The sequence below is a fragment of the Strongylocentrotus purpuratus genome, unplaced genomic scaffold (genome assembly GCF_000002235.5).
Source record: "Strongylocentrotus purpuratus isolate Spur 01 unplaced genomic scaffold, Spur_5.0 spur5_scaffold_9, whole genome shotgun sequence".
Taxonomy (NCBI): domain Eukaryota; kingdom Metazoa; phylum Echinodermata; class Echinoidea; order Camarodonta; family Strongylocentrotidae; genus Strongylocentrotus; species Strongylocentrotus purpuratus.
The window spans coordinates 3607614-3623479 of NW_022145615.1; the positions used below are offsets into that span (position 1 = coordinate 3607614).

General features: G+C 37.4%; 1 protein-coding gene across 1 annotated transcript in view; it reads left to right on the plus strand.

The window, feature by feature from the left end:
- Positions 1 to 725: 725 nt before the first annotated feature.
- Positions 726 to 15866, plus strand: part of LOC100893812 (leucine-rich repeat-containing protein 15) — a 59025-nt gene continuing 43884 nt past the window's right edge. Inside the window, exon 1 of the mRNA XM_011676979.2 lies at positions 726 to 751. The gene's annotated coding sequence lies outside the window, so the exon portion shown is untranslated. The remainder of the gene's footprint in view (positions 752 to 15866) is intronic.

Consider the following 15866-nt stretch of genomic DNA (forward strand, 5'->3'; position numbering starts at 1 on the left):
CTTTTGCAAAATCCTCTTTTTTGTTGTTGAAAGGCTTTCGCTTGAATTTGTTTAAATGGGAATATTCGAGCTTGAAAAAAGAAATCCCTCTTTTAAATAAGGCTCATTATTCCATCCATCAAAAAACTGACCTTATTACAATAGCAGTCAAGTAGATACACGAAGCTTTTTTAATCAGCTCAATTTAGGCCTGTTTAGCATGGGATCCTCGGCTGTAAAACAATACTCTTGCATTTCTTTTAACTTAAAGATAAAGTTGACTACTGGGCTTGCGCTGCTTACAAAATAAAAACTGTTTGAAAGTGGTTGGGAAAGGTTGATAATGTAATACATAAGAATATTTATATACTGTGAGTTTTTTTAAATGATCTTAGTGAATAAGATCAACTTAGCCTTCTGTAAATCATATGTACTGCACACAGAAATGTGTGTTTAGGACTAAACACATGTCATAGAGCTTGAAATTTAGTCCAAACTGTACAGCTGTTTCTCGTCATAATTTGAATTTCGAGCTCATATGCAAGGAAATCCTTTTCAGAGGAAATATTTTGCTGTGATACTCTTTCATAAACTTTCATAAACTGAAATGATAATGGGGAAGCTGACAAATTATTTTCATCTTTACCATTACTCAACCTTCTCTTTAATGTCTTCCAACAGGAGAAAAAAAACACATCCGTGAGAGATACATTAAATGTATCTCTCACGGATTTTACTCGGGGAGGAAACGTGAGTGAGTGTCGTCTTACCGGTAAGTAGTAAAACAACCAGGGTGATTACAGAGCAGTAATGACTTCTCATGCATCCCGGAGAAAATGAAATAGCCTATCATCTAGATTTAATGTGAACATTAGGGGGAGGGAGAGAGGAAGAGGGAAAGGAAAAGAGAAACGCAGAGAGAGACAGACAGAGACGGGGAGAATGATATACAGAGGGGTATAACGAAATGAAATAGACTACCTCGTCAATTTAATGAGAGCCTTTGATAAAGGAGAAGTGAAGGAAAAAGAGAGAGACAGACGTAGAGAATTGGATAAGAAGTGATAAGGAGCAAAACTGTTTTTAAAACAAGAATACCCTGGACGGGGAGCGTGAGGGGCTGGGGAACAGTTTTTTTTAGCTGAAGTGAGGGAGGGAAAGAGAGCGAGAGAGAGAGCGAGAGAATATAGAAATGCAACATGATTGGCCGAGGAAAGACGAGATATTTACATAAGGAAAACAAATCGACCCCCTTTTTTAAACATAAAGTAAATAATCGAATTTTCTTCGGAATTGTTTTGCCAGGGTTCGTAGAATTTTAGGGGGCTTCTTTCACCAAGTACCCCCATCCTATATAGTAAATGGTGAAACTGCCTTGGATAAGTAACAAGCAGCTCAATGGCGAAGAAGGGAGGAGAAACAACGATATGTTTCTTCGAGTTCATGTTTTGTTATATGTATATAGAAAGGATATGATATCAATCTGCATTAACTAAGCAATGCTTTTCATTCATTATCGCAAAAACCGAGGTCACTGCATTTGGAAATATAGGCTTATGTCTTTATAAGTATGTTTCGAACTGCTAGGTCTACCATTGATATCTTGTCATTCAACGTCAAAATCCGACACGAATGGGGCTATAAAATAATGGTAAAACGTGTTAAGTCTCATACAATCATGAATTTCAAAACGGTATAACACATGCAGGCGTCCATAATATCGGTGAAAGGTATTGAGTAATAAACAAGGCTTGGTAAATTTTAGCGAACGTGACTCACGATACTTTGCGTTCAATCATTTCGTAGAAAACATGGATTTATGAACTAAAACAGAGCATGATGTCAACACCTCTATCACCACTCCTGGACAAAAAAAAATCGTAGAGCATCGCCCGCAAACCATTACTAAACTAAATGAATGAAGAAGAAGGCTGAAAATGAAAAACCCGTTAGCATGTAGGGATCGTCTAACTAAATAGAACTCTCTGGTGATAAACTCACGTCTCTTTTGTGAAATGGAGAAGAAAACACAACAGGTCCCTGGGAAAATTTCTCAGGAATAATGGGTTAGGAGCCTCTTGCTGATGTCACTTCTTACGATGACTGGTGATCATCAGGGGACCGCCGGGAGGCAGATTGGGCGTGTGAGGTCGCGCGAGTGTGCCGACTGCGGGAAGGTATAGAAGAGGAAAAACAACGTGTTGTGGTGCCTAGTAGAGAATGGCGGTGTTGCTGGAGCAGGTGAATGGGATACTCGAACGAAGACTTGATGGAAAAGCGAGGGAGGATAAGTGAGAGTCAAGACGATGATTGAATCTAAAGAGATCACAACTCGATGATGAATGGACAGAGTAAACTTAGACATTGAATGATGTCATTCAGAGTCATATAGAGTCATTCAGAGAAAGGAGAAATAAAACTACTGGGACAAACTTTGTCGAAAGGTAGGATTAGATCCCAAAGTGGAAACTAAAGGTTGGTCAAGGACAAGTAAGCAGGTTGTAGTTATCGTCTGATGACGTACACTTAAGGACATAGAAATGGTAGCTCAAGAAGCTATTATAGAAAAAGGCGGTGGGAATTCAGTTCGTGACCGAAATCACTGACGTGGAAATGTAGTGAACCTATTATGCCTTCAATAATCCCCTGAAGTTGGATTGAGATGTTTTTACAACCTTGCCTTCATACGAGTTCATACGTGTGGTGGGCATTGGTATTGCTGTCAGGTACATTTGGCAATATCTGCCGACAATCCATGCATAAATCAAGAGAAAAGCCGAAAGCGATTCCAGTAAGTAAGGCCCCGCGTGTATGTTTGCATTACGTTCCTTTAACCATCTCTCATCTATAATATGTTAGGGGGCGAGGAAGGTAGAGGGGAAGAGAGAGAGAGAGAGAGAGAGAGAGAGGGAGAGAGAGAGAGAGAGAGAGAGAGAGAGAGAGGAAGAAAGAGAGAGAGAGAGAGAGATTGACAGAGGCAGATATGAAAGAGAAAGAGACAGACAGACAGGAAGAAAATGATCATGATGATGGTGAACAGAGAGAGGAGAAAGTGGAGAGACAGAGACAAAGCGATGTAGACAAATTATAGACTGATTCGCTGAGACAGAGTAACAACGTTAGAAAGAGGAGAGAGAGAGAGAGAGTGTGTGTGTGTGTGGGTGTGTGTTTGCTTGCACGTGGGTTGGTTTATGTGTGCGAGCGAGAAAGATAAAAAGATGTAGAAGAAAAGAAAGGGATAAGTTCACGTGTGACTGTGGATGAGAAAGATAAGAAAAAGTGTTTGTGTGTGGGAGAGAGAGAGGAGAGAAAGATCAGAAGGATAAGGTCAATGCTTTTCGAAGGAATTTGAAAACAGAAATTAGACTGATTATCTTGGATAATCACTGTAGCTACTCTTCAAGGAACGCAATGATCTTATAGCTGACACACGTCATCTCCTAACCGGGTATTTTCATATCTAACGTAGACAGCAATTATTGGTTGCTGTGGCAATATATATCCTCTCAACTAATTTACAGCAGCTTATTTTAATTCCAGGTACAAATTTCAACTTCGTGTCATAATTATTACGTAGAAAACCTTTCCAACTTCATAAGTTTTGCTTCCGAATCGTTTCGGCGTCTGACGACAGGATTGAATGGAAACAAATAATCCTCAAAAGTAGTGCTTTTATTATGAGAAGTACAGAATAACTTTTTTATATATATTTTGATATAAAATTAATTTCTGGTTGCCATAGCATATCGAAATGTCATATCCAGATACGGTGACTATAAGCTCTGCTTTTCGAACTAATTCGTGTTCGTATCTTGTATCTTTTCTTCATTTTTAAGAGTGCCTTTATAAAAGCATAACCCTAAATATTCATCCTGTGTAAACACTAACGCTAGGTAGATCGACGAAAACATGAAGGATGCATATTGGGGCTAATAGTTCTAAATTACTTGATAATTGAGAATACAAGAAAGAAATGGATGACGGATAATACACGATTTAACAAAATTATCCTAATAATAATCATTATCAGTGTTAACGCCTTATCGAGATCGCCTTACAAACAACCCATTAAAACCCAAGTATTAAATTTCACACGCGTTGCAATAGGATGGCGGTGCCCATGTCTCTCTTTTATGTCCCGTATTACTTTAAGCTGCTTTAGCAGTATATAAAAAGATAATTCATTATTCATATTTCTACATTAATGTCCCGTATTACTTTAATCTACTTTAGCAGTATAGAAAAAGATCATCCATTATTCATATTTTAACATTTGTTAGATGATATTCATGTTAACTTGCGATTTTAACCAAATATTAAAAGGAATAGAAAAACACAGAGAAGAAATAAAAGTCTTACACGAATTTGATGAGCAAAAAAAGAGCGGGATTTTGAGGGAAAATCCACTCGTTAAAAATATTTCGAAAAAAGAAAATGTTCTATCGTTGGAAACGCGTCTGATATCCATACTTACCATACATAATAGGGTGTATGTTGCTATGGCAACATTATATGTCATACCGACTACAACCGAATAAAAATGATCGTTTGCGGATTGGTTTTGTTATTGTATCTTTTATCAACATAATAAAATATCGGTCTTTTGCAATGTGAAAGACATTTTAGAAAAACAGTCAAGTTTGACGTGGATGAGCTCCTTTGTTTGTACATTGTACGTCTGTTTGTTTGATCGATTTCAACACTTTAAGAGGGAGATAAGGATAGAGATTATCAAGGAAAAAAAAGTTTACCATGCATGCTTCAGATATAACCTAATTTATGGGAAACACGTTTTAACCATCTGATGTCTCCATATCTAACTTAGATAGCCAATATAGGACAAGAAAGTTAGAAAATACAAAAACAAAAGAAAACGAATGAAACAGGCAAAAAGACGTGCGTTAATGAGCTTAGCGTCTGTACTGTATTTTCTTTTTAAAGACATTGATCTTGATAAAACTCAAATAGAATTAAAGAAGAATAAACAAATCCGATTCAAATCAGACTATTTTCAGAAATGAGATCTCAACGTTCCTCTACCATTCAGACAATCCGATTCGCTGAAGGATTGCAGTATATATGCATGCATGGACGAATGAAGTCCACACTGCCTGGACGGTCTTAAAGGAAACCGAACCCCAAGTAATAACTTTACTTATTCTGAGAGATTTATTATAATATTGCCCATAAATCTACAAGATTCCCCAACAAAGTAAGAGAGAGGTATAAAGCAAAAGTATAAAGTACAGTTTCTCAGCACGACATGGGCATCGCCATTTTCTTGATAATGTGACGTACTATGCGAAGTCGTTTATCAAGTAAATGTATTCAAATTTATGGATGCTTCTTTCCCAGACGTGTGTGGTGATGAAGCATTTCATTCACCTGCTATTATCTTTTGTACTATAATTGCCAGAACGCAAATTGCATAAATAAGTTAGTGCCCTTCTGGGGTGAAGGTTTCTCATAAATGTAATAGATTTGTCAACTGCTATAGTGTAGTGTTTATAAATGAATTTTGTTACAATTGTGCCCCTATTATTTATTTTTCACCTAATATAATTTATATCATCTCACTTATTATTTTTTTTATTGAAAAGTAAAGGTTTCGTTATTGATTTAAAAATTCTTTCCAACTAAAGCTTGGTGCATGACACATGTACAACTTCAACAAGTACGTCACATTTTCAAGAAAATGGCTGCGCCCATATCATGCTGAAGGCATCACATCATGACAGGAATATCTTCATTTATATATACACTGTCGCCCATAAAGGTGGAATATTTTAGTTTTACCCCAATTTATGGAATTATTTTAAAAATAATTTAAATATAATAGATCTAGATAATAGTATACATTCTCAGATTTTATTGAATAAAAATTTGCCAATGTGTGTTTTGCGTGACTGCTAAAGCATGTGTATGCTACTATGCTTATCAACTAGGGGACCTACGCCTTTAAGTCGTAAATGACAGTAATGAGGATTAATGCCCCACAAAAGGGCACTAATATAGCACATCGACACGGTTTTAATCATGGGGCCTCACAGTTACGAGGCCATTGCTTGTCACTGAACCATGACTGTACGCAGCAGGGGCTAGGGTAGGGGACAGTTCCCATAAACAAAAAAAAACAGAAAAAAGGAATAAATTTTCAATAATTTATTGCATTCTACCCTGGTCCCCAACATAAACAAATCTTATGTGTGCCCATGCCTTGAGCCATAATGCATGGCCGTTTTATGTTGGGGACTGGGGTAAAATGCAATAAATTATTGAAAATTTATTGCATTTTCTGTTTATTTTTTAATTTATGGAAACTGCCCCCTACCCTAGCCCCCGCTGCGTACAGTCATGGTTTAGTGACAAAGCAATGGCCTCGTAACTGTGAGGCCCCAGGATCAAAACCGTGTCAATGTGCTATATTAGTGCCCTTTTGTGGGGCATTAATCCTCATTACTGTCATTTATGACTTGAGGGCATAGGTCCCCTAGTTGATAAGCATAGTATCATACACATGCTTTAGCAGTCACGCAAAGCACACATTGGCAAATTATAATTCAATGAAATCTGAGAATGTATACTATTATCTAGATCTATTATTTTTAAATTATTTTTGAAATAATTCCATAAATTGGGATAAAAATAAAATATTCCAACTTTATGAGCGACAGTGTATCTTGTACATTTTCGTAAGGAATATTGTACATCAAAGGGCAGGAATACATCTCATTTTTCAGAATACCTACACTTATTCTTTGGGTTTAGGTTTCCTTTAACTGAAAGCTCTTCAGGTTGACCTCGATTTCCTCCAAGGATAAGCCTTCGACCCGCATAAACATGATGGCCATAATCGAGGGGGAAAGGTAGAGCATTTTGCCGCTCAAGTCCTCCCCTTCATTGGTAGCTCACAACAGGGGATTGAAAACCCTTGATCCGCTCCGACAGAAGTGGGACATCGATAGAGACATGTTTACTTCCGCAGAGGTAAACAGAAGTTCCCTATACCCACACATGAAATACGATGGTGGATCCAGTGTGTTTAAATAGGGGAAGGGGGCAAGCCTGCCTTAAAACACAATAATGGGACACAGATAGACACTTGTTTACTCTTGCCCAGGTAAACAAAAATTCCATACCCATACATAAATCACGACGGTCTGTTCGAGTGTCTGCGATTGGGAGAGGGTGGGGAAAACCTTTTAGATTCTAGAAAATACACAAGCTACTGCAAAATCAAACAAATATATATCATACGAGGATGGGACCAGGGTTCTTGTTACGGCATGTTCCAGGTTTAAATCGATAAAGAACAGATACACATCCCAACTCACAATCGCAATTATAACCCAATTGTAAGAGGTTCAGTTGAAATATACACATTTCCGTATATATACATTATAAAGAGTGGTGTTCACATCATTTACATTAACACGTATCACTTCAAGGTGTTACCATTATAAGCCAAAATGTTGTAACAGGCTTGTCCGTAAAATTGAAAGAATATAATTGCGGGGCGCATTGCTTGTAATACCTATGAAGTGTTTCAAGCTTGTGTGATTAGTTTGTTTGGTTTGAGCAGAAGATCATGCTGTCTTGTTGGATTAGTGATAAGTATATCTTATGATGAGCACAAGGGAGGACCTCATTACCGAGCTGATTGTATTATTATCCAGTTGAAGCTTGACTGTAAACTTTCCTTAAAGGGACTTGGTAAAAGTAATCAGATGAGATCAGATGGTGGTAAGGTAATGACTTCAAGATGTAGAATTAAAGACAATCTTAAATTTTGAGTGAAAACAGACCATTATTAATGATACCAATTGGGAAAAATGATCTGATCGAATCCCTAATTCTCTCAACAATATTATTATAATAAAATCAAATTTTAGGTGAATGTAAATCATCACAAAGCAATGAATTGGCTGACTCTATATACCATTCAAACATTTAAGTGTTAACAGATTTTTAAAAGCCTGTTTTATGTCTTATTTTCATGGAAACTGTTGGGATATAATTAAAAAATTGTCTGAATCGAACCAAGTTTTTATCATAATAATGGAAATTTTATGAGGCTTTTCTTTATAACGTTGTGTTTTCACTGAAACTATTTGCAAATACGCAGAATAGTTTAAAAATTGTTCAGCCTCAGTGCCATGGCAACCAACTGGTCTGATCCTTTGAAATTGGAACTAATCTCTAATATTAGACCGCCTAGAAATTAAAATTCATAAGATGTAAAAAAAGTCTATATGTAGACATCGCTTGCTAGTATGTGAAGATAAAGCTCCCTCTATCATGCTAGTTAAAAAAGTAAATCTCCTATATCTAACTCTCATGCCTGCAAGAAGCTTCTTTTAATCGAAACACTGATGAGCATACCATTTCTTCTGACAGCAAATTGCAAGTAGACCCTGGCAAAGGAGGTCACTGGTTTTCAACACGATGAAGTGAAATGCGAAAACTTTAAAACCTGTTTTGAAATGTCATTTAAACTCTCAAGTTAACATGCATATATTGGTTATTACATGCAGTTGATGACTGCTTTCTTATCAATGTCTCAACTGAATATATTTAATGTGAAAGTTAAATGTAACGATTTTCCATCAAGAGGTTTTTTCTACAGATGCCGGAGATGAATATCGCTGCCTTAAATTGATCTATCGATCCAGCTAATGAGGGTCGATAATTTTCCTTTGCATGGAATTGACGTTGGTGCATTTGTTATTTCAATTTTCATTTGACTTATCCAGGCATATTTTCAAGTACGCTACTAGTTATTACGTCCTTCAATTGCTTGTCGGTAATAGACTCACCGAATTCCTAACTTCAATCCTGGATCCAATACTATACTTAAATTTAACAAAATCTATACAATTTAGCTCGATGCATTTTCCGGCAGGCGTCATTTTTTCTGCGGCACAGATTGGGTTTTTTTTTTTTAAAGAGGTCTTGATTTAACCCTAACCCTAACCCTAACCCTAACCCTAACCCTAAACTTTCACATAGGCTCAACACGCACCTGACCCCAATCTGTGCCGCAGAAAAAAAATAACGCTTCCGGCAGAGCAAATGTCGGAATGCGCGAACGAAAAGGGTTTTCCCCATGTCCTTGACGAGGTCACTGTCCAGTGCTGTTCCGTCAGGGACAGCAGCTATAAGTCTTGAAATTAGTGTCACGGAATCGACCGCTCATCAGTTCTCGGGTGCGTGACAAATTTGCGGCTTTAAGATGTCGCATGGGCTTGACGATCCGCTCTCCCTGATGTTATCGGAATAGAAACCAAATCTATAACGCTAAAATGATCAAGGCGCTGGGACTGTCAGCAAAAGAATGTAAAGAGCCTCCAAAATATTTAAAGAAAATTTGCTCATTATGTTCAACACAATGACTTTTGAGAACATGTCCTATCAGGACATGCTTATAATCAATTAAATATTGACACGAATTCTTCTTTCAAATCATTTCGGTCATTTGCTATGTATCATGGAAGAATTGGAAACAGCTCATTTTCTCGAAAGATTTGCACTTCCGAAGGTTTGTTATTCAAGGAATGGAATGGGGTTTATAAGTCAAGGCATGAAACACTGCTCGGAAATTCGACATTTGCATGGAATACATGGTTGCAAAAAAGGAATAATATTAGCAATTTACGAAACCTAGCTCATTTTCTGTATCATGAGACCTATTTCATTTCCCTTTCAGTCTTACTAAGTTTTGTTATATAAGTTAGATGTGGACATACCATGTTATAACATAAAGGGATAGCCCGCGCCTGCATGTACTATAGATCGTTTGTCTTTGATCTGCAACACGTCAAGAATCCCATTTGAAGGCGAAATTTTTGTACAACATTTATTAAGGTCCGGTAATACGAAGTGACATTTCCAAAGGTTTACTCAATATCTCAATGTTTGTTATTTCAAATAAAGAATAGCGTTCATGATTCGAAAGTGAACTAGAGTTCATACCCCCCCCCCCCTCCATAAAAATCCCATAACTCTGTAGACTACGATTTCATGATTTTAAAAAAATGAAAATTGTGGTATAGTAATTTACAAACGCGATTTCATTATCGAAACTAAGAGAATTTTTTCATTTTTCTTTCTGTGTTGCGAAGTATTGTTATCTAACTTAGATGTGGACATGGCCTGAACATTGGGACAGCTAGCGCCTGCATGCACTGTGGCTGGAATCTTTCACGATGATCTGCAAACAGCATGGTGGATGCAGACAGATCAAGAGTCGCCATTGACGGCAGAAACATAACGATCGTATTACATTCATTTATTGATCCCGCCAGTCATGTTTACATAGCACATCTATGTGGTCACGTGATCCGTAAAGGCTCGTAAAGGGGCTGACGTGCGTTAAAGCAACATGGCACCGTTTGAGCTTATTAACCTTTAATATACACAGCTGACGATGATGACGATAATAATGTAGGCCTAGTATTTTCGGGGGAGGGCTTATCATGAAGCTTGTCAAATGTATTTTTTGTTACAGTTAACGGCAACAGCAGAAGACCTAAAGTTTGTTTTAGTATATTTTTAATAGTTTCTTTGTGTAAAGGTAAACGAAATTCTTAGAACCAATCTCTCAAGCAAAACAAAAGCTATGTTCATTTACCTATAAACATAAAACCGATACTTCCACTTGCCTTGGGTTTTTTTAAAAGACATCTCCCATTCTAAAAATGCCCGACTGCTTTTTTGAAGACCGCATCCCTTCTGTATTTGTTATTCTATTTTCGCGATATATTATTCTCCTGGACTACCGCCTTTTAAATGTCATATATTATTGGCCATGAATCATGCTCGACCGAAAGTTGCTCATTTTCGTCTTTTTTCGTTTTAAAAAATTCATCAATCCGTCAATTGTATTGAATATTGAATGCTTGGAACGGCTGACGGATTGATTGTGTCGAAATATTGCATCGGAGAGGTCTGGGAAAAAGAGAGTATAAAATGAGGAGCAGTAGTTGAGGAGAAGTAAAATTTTTGAACAAGGGTTTATCATAAATAAAACTTGAATGCATTTCAATTATTGCTAGAAATAAGTTATAGTGCAATGTTGTGTTAATGTGGTAAAGCGAGAATGAGAGAACCCATCGTTCATACGCAGTTAACATTGTTCTGGCTCTGAGCAGTTAGTGCTACTATTATTATATTTGCCTATATAAATGTTTCTGCGTGTTTAATGTAAGACAATGCACAGTATCACGACAATCCTAACTCCCAGCTGTGTATAAAGAGCTGTATTTTTTGATAATCATGATAAAGTGCAGGCGAAAGTTCGGTGAAATCATGTACAAGGATCAGTATGCGATTAAATCATATTACATTCAGTTCTCCACTGGATTCTGGCTTATCGTATGTTTAGGATCTGTACAGGTACTGAAATTGTATTCCTTGCACACACTGCCACTAGCTCTACTCGTATTATTCCGGTGTCAATGTCAAAGCACCCAGTTTGTATATGCACGTGTGGTATGGCTATCGGCCATGCTGCCAAAGAAATCGTCGTCCTAAACATTCACCTGTTTAGACGGATCACTATCGGGCAGTCATTGATTGCTATAGCAAACACTCTTACGGTCTTACCTACCTCATCACATCGATCTTCTTCCGAGATGCCACTGACTTCATTCACGCCATGATGAGTCGGCTTTGGGTCAGAGGTCACATGAAATGCGAGATTATGATTGTATGACCGGTTTGTGGCGAGTGCGAGCTGGAAGCGAGTTATTAGGGACTTTTAGATTTGCACGTCAACAGCTTTGACTGCAACGTGTGACGTCATTTTAAGGCACTGCGCATGCGTTACGTCGTCTCAGTCTGCGATCGAGAATGCGTCAACCTTGATTTTCCTTAATCTAGTACATACATGCCTACATATTGATATTTATATAGCGCCTTTACATGCTCAAGGTACTAGTATGCCGCGTGCGCATAAAATATACAGTTCCTCAGGTAGACAAAGGAACATCCCTTCCCTGCTATTATGTAAAAAATGTGTAGAACAGGTGTCACATGCATATTCACCTGTTCTACACATTTTTACATAATTGCAGTGAAGGGATGTTCTTTTGTTGAGGGTAGAATGAGGAACTGTATATTTTGTCCTCTTTCTTTGTCTGTGATATTCATAGTGTTACTTCCTGCATGCATGTATATCGTCGAGTGCAATCTAAAAGATTTCTAATTGTAGTCAACATGGGAAGTTAAGTACGTTGACACGCATGATCAGTCGGCGTTCGTCGTGTTCTCGTCCACTCAATCTAAAAGTCCCTATTATTACCCCCGATGGGCTTCAGTGCGCATGTGATATGCGATCAGCGGTCCAGTTGTAGTACCAGTAGAGTATTGACATTGACGTTTATAAGATGGTGACGTGGATCCTAATCAAATGATTGGTTGAAAGCGTACACGTGACCAGGCATTTATTTTGCCTAACGCGTAATTTGGATAATGTCCGGTCATTATCCAATTCTAATGACCGGTCATTAGTAAACCCATGTTATAAAACATCATTTTATGAAGAAAAAAACAACAACATAATCTTATAAAACAAATAATACACATAATTTGTTCGGGCATTAGGGAGAATTAACCACACAACGTACCTTTGAAACAGTCTAACTGCTGTGTATTATTTGGATAATACTGTGTCAATATCAACGTTATGAATATGTTGGGGAAATCTGCAACCAGCAAATCTATTTCATGTCTATTTTCACGGAGGTTGTTTATTAGCCAGTGCTCTTGTGTAAAAGTGTTCGCACAATACCACTGTGCAACTGATTTAATGCAATGATTACACTGTTCATTTTGCAATTCATGTATTTTCCTCTCTCTCTCTCTCTCTCTGTTAAGTCCGTGTTAGTTACTGACGCAGTCTTGCGTCAACATATGACGCCTCGAATGCTACGGCTTTAAAAAGGAATATAAACTTGCATCAGCTGAGTAGGTGGGTTCACTTTCTCTGCAATGAAATTCATTGTAATGTACTTAACTTTAGAGGAAAAAAAAATCCGCTTTCATTGTAGTAGATTTTTAGATCCGCAATTTGCTGAGTTGTGTAAGGCCATCAGTAGCGTTGATTGGTAATATAAATCGAATAATAGCAGTGAATAAAACTAAATCTTACTCCGATGATTGAAAGACGAAAAGCTCTACTGTGTATGTAATTATCGTTAACATGGTAGATGGCATACGCGTAATGCATAATTATACCTGCATAAAGTGTGTTTTTATTCTGAGCATATGTGACAATCCATGACAACAACCTCGTGGCAATATCCGCACTGTTTTTTTCTGTTAATGGAAGGCCTTCTCCTAACCCTGGTTGCTTCTTATTGTTTGTTGCCTAGCAACACTTCAAGAGTTAACATTAAAATAGCTCTCTTTGTTGATTATTTACTTTCATTCTTACTTTACAAGATGCTGTTGACCTTTCAATATTCCATTAATCTTGGAAAATTCTTGGCGGTTATGGAATGTTCTGGCCTCTGATATTTTCTTTTTAGTTTGTTGCTTAGCAACACTCAAATAAATTGTATAATCTTAACCTTCAGATTTGTCAGGTAATCTTGAGAATTTATTTAAAGAAAATATGCTCTGGCGAAGAACTTTTGGCGTCATCGATAATACTCCATATTCTATGAGCTGTTGAAAAGCCTCTGCCGATGAATGGATTCACTTTTTCCGCCTCAAATTACGATCGACGTAGCCCATTGTCTGACTGGGACGTTGATCAGATTATCTCATAAATGACAGACCGCATAATGTATGTCGACTTGAATGGCGTAGCGTCACCATACAAGGGCGTATCCACACTCAAGCCTTTTAACTACAAAAGTGGCACGTATTGATAATTTCCTGACACAAAGCATATGAGTCAAGTGAATGCGTGATGACGTGTATCTTGTAAAGGTCGAAAGTTCTTGATAATAATAAAGGAATGAGAGATATTATAGGGGGAATAGAAATATATAATGGGGCGTTTGTGTGGGTTGGGGGGCCGTGGAAGTGATACAGAAAGAGAGGCATCTAAAGGGATAGAAAAAGGGGCGTGGAAAGGAAGATCAGATACGGAAGAAAGATAGAGAGAGAGAGAGAGAGAGAGAGAGAGAAGGCAAAGCGAAGGCAGAGGGAAAGGAAGGGAGAGAAAGGGAGAGAGGGAGAGAGAGAGAGAGAGAGAGAGAGACGAAGAAGATATTAATATCAGGAAACCTCTGCAATTAGTTTAATTGAAACTACATCAAAGGAAAATAAACCAATTATCTTTAATAATTAGTAAACTACGTCTCCATATCTGTACCCACCGTATCCTCATAATCGCTCAGTACTAATTAGAAGTCCTCATTATTGAATTGTATACATCATAGTTCTAAAGAAAAACCGAGCACCTATTCAAGTACGTTATTATTGACGTCTGGTTTTAAAGCGTGCATTGTTTTCAAAAAATCTTTTCGAATTTTACATTATATAACACTTAAAACAGGAGCAAAATTACAAGTTATGACATACAAAAGAAAAACCATTAAAATTATTAATGATTTGTGATTATTGTATCATATCTCACATATTTCAGACTGAGTTACATTAATCTCAATTGAGTCCATCTTCGCTGTCGAACACCGAAGTTATTTCTTGTTCTTCTCTCTTTCTTCATCACTTTCTCTCTCCATTCTTTTCTCGTTTTACTCTTTCATTTTCTTCCTTCCTTCCTTCTCTTATGTATCTACCCTTCGCATATTCCCTGCTAAGATTGCGTCCTCACCCCTCTGCCCCTCGCTATCGTCAACTCATATCAAATAATTAAAGACGTGACCGGCAAATAACCAAGCTGGCCTCAGCCAGCGATGGCTGTGACGTGGAATACGATCACGCACTCCATCATCATCGCTGTCGTCACTGTCATATTGGTAGTAACTAAACAACCAAATTCATCTTAATCTGTTTTGATACGTCCCATCATCTGCTATATTACAACACATAGATCATTCTCAACTGGCCGCGAGCTCATACTACTGCGCATGCCCTCGAGAGAGGAAATGAATGATTAGGTATGTTATGAAACCAAATGTATTTTCCGATCTCAGATGTTTGCCCCAAATCATGATAAAATATCCCATCATGGCCTTCATGTATAATACATCCTTATCATCTTCCATGCCAATAAGTCTAGGCGGGCATACGTGTACAACCCAAGGGGATAACCTATAATTATTATGTGATTTATGAAGAGAAAGCGGGCTTGTTGAAGGGGTTCTGACATAGACGTTTATTGGGTTTCTACGCTGAGACAGACAGGCTGGTTTATTGGTCTGAGGATACTTAGGATGACATTTACGAGAGCAGCAGGCGGACTGATGCTGTCAGTTTTAAAGTGCCAGACGATACCTCAAACACGTTGATTTATTTCCTATCTTTACCGCCTCTTTTCTTTTCTAAGAAACAATGATGATAGATGACGTAATTGCAAGTGAAATTGAATCGAATCAATCCGAATATTTCTCCGTTTTGACGGTGGAAACTTGTAAAACATAGCTATGATATCTGCATGTGAATTGTTCTATTAATTTGAAGGATAAATGTAAATCAAAGGGGAAACATGCTTATATATTATGACATAAAAAAGCCACTGAAAATGATTCTATAATAAAGGTAAATTGAAATATTTAGTTATTTTCAATTGATCATGTATGGCTAGAAGATAATGCAATGTGAGCTCACGGAGTGAACAAACACCATATGAAATAACTTTATAACAATGAATATCGTATAATAACCATTCGTGGAAAGAATTAATGTAATCACATGCTAGTGACACGGACCAATCATAATCAAAATATAAACTAAGCGCTAATATAAGTTCTCTT